Source organism: Halyomorpha halys, unplaced genomic scaffold (assembly GCF_000696795.3).
Source record: "Halyomorpha halys isolate HHAL.00 unplaced genomic scaffold, Hhal_1.1 Scaffold399.1, whole genome shotgun sequence".
NCBI lineage: Eukaryota > Metazoa > Arthropoda > Insecta > Hemiptera > Pentatomidae > Halyomorpha > Halyomorpha halys.
The window spans coordinates 169088-171123 of record NW_027107556.1 but is presented as its reverse complement, the minus strand read 5'-3'; the positions used below and the strand labels follow the sequence as shown (position 1 = coordinate 171123).

Here is a 2036-nt window from a genome sequence, read left to right as displayed (position 1 = left end):
ATTATACATAAAATAAAACATATCAAAACCCTTTATACATCAAAATAGAACTATTTACTAAAAAAGAGCATATTACAATATATAAACATTAACTTCTATCAATTTTCTTTCCATCTTTCTGTATCCTTTCCTGCAAAGGCCTTCCCTTTGGACAGTAATAGTCAGCACTTCCTGGGGTAACCAGTCCTATTGGGAGGCGAGTTCTTTCTATTTCTTCTTCCAGATATTCCTGTCCCTAGCAGCTCTCCACCAGAGAGGTCCTGCTGTCCTCTTGAACATATCGCTCCATCTTTTCTTTTGATGTCCTCTTCTTCTTTGAAGGTCGTATGGAGTCCATTCTGTGGCAATTTTTGACCATCTGTCATCTTCGCATCGAAGGAGATGTCTTGCCCATTTCCATTTGCTCAATCTTGTCATCTTCAGTGTGTCAGTGAATCCTGTTTCTTTCTGGATCCAAGCATTTTTTATTCGGTCTCTTTTCCTCACATTCACAATGCTACTTCCAATATTATTTTGCCTCACCTATAATTTCCTCTCCTGAGCTATAGTCCGTGACCACGCTTGGCATCTATAAGTGACCACTTGGCTAATACAACTATCGAAGAGCTGCCTTTTAAGGTCAATACTTGTAGGGTTTAGTACAAATTTACCATATATAAATTAATAATATAATGATTCACAATTAGTTAGTAATTATAAGCTCAAATAGTTCATATATAATAAGTAGAAGGAAATTTAATAGTTTTTATTATTCTTAGATCTAAAGCATAGCTTTGAAAATTAAAAGGTTCAAATGAGAAGATCAAATATTAAATAAATATAATAATTTTATTTTAAATTATATAACATTATTGACTCTTATCTCAGGGCGGGTTTTCTAGACAATCACAGTGACATTTAACTAAATTAATACAAATATAATTAAATCCCAGGTAGAGCAAACAAGCCAATTATATGATATTCTTTGATGACTGATGGTTCTCGATGTCTTGTTTTTCAAGATATCCTCTCTGACAATAAATATCAAACCTGCATCCAGAAGACATCATCTCTCCCACCATCCCAAAGAACAAGTGTTCATATTTCCTTTGCTTATTGTCATGCCTCATGATTTTCTTTATTTATATTTTTCCTTAATACTTATTACCAACTTGTATTTTTTCTTAAATTTACTGTAATTACAATTATGATACAAAATAACTAAAATTGATACAATTTTAATCTATCTTCTCTACATAACAGTAATTCAATGGACTTCGGAAGGACGCGTACCGCTATCTTCAATATTTTGAACGATGTATTTTTACTTAATATTTGACTGATGAAAATTGGTTAGTTTGCTTTTTGGTTTTATAAAACAAATCAATAAATATTAATGTTGATACATAAAATAAATTTTTATTTTTGGTGGCTTAAACTATTCAACTAGGTAGTTAAAATGTTTTGAAACAAGCTTGAGATCATGAAAATGTCCTGTCTGTGCTTATATAGCAATATTTTGAGTTAAAGACTTAACCAATTCATAGGTTTTATTGTTACACAGTGATATTCCAAGGACATTAAAGACAATTTGAGCTTTAAATATTGAAAAAAATATGTTTAGTATGTCTTATGCTGAATATGAAACTTTTTTTTTTAATGAACGACTCAATTTTCTAGTTTTCATGTCTCAAATTATTCAGACCTGCGAGTTCTCAACAAAAACTCATAGTCCATCTAAAATGTCCGTTCATGTAGGGCCTAGCTACGAAGTCTCAGCGAGTACAATTCAGGATTTACAATAAATTTATAGATTCGTGAATTATTCCAAATATTTGATACTGATATTTTCCAGTTATGTAACATGATTATTTATTATATAAACTGTTATTTAAAGATAGTTATTATAAACAACAACCAAAACAAAACAAGTATGCGTGCTGAATTGATTTTCTTGGTAACATTACATTGTTAAAAAGAATGAGAATGATATAGCTTATATTTTCAATGAATTAAAGAGAAGAATGTGAGAGTTCTCTCAGGAGTTAAACTAGTTT

The 2036-nt window shown here is 30.6% G+C and overlaps 1 protein-coding gene across 6 annotated transcripts in view; it reads left to right on the top strand.

Moving 5' to 3' along the window:
* Positions 1–2036, top strand: part of spg (dedicator of cytokinesis spg) — a 161128-nt gene that overhangs the window by 117232 nt on the left and 41860 nt on the right. The window lies entirely within an intron of this gene.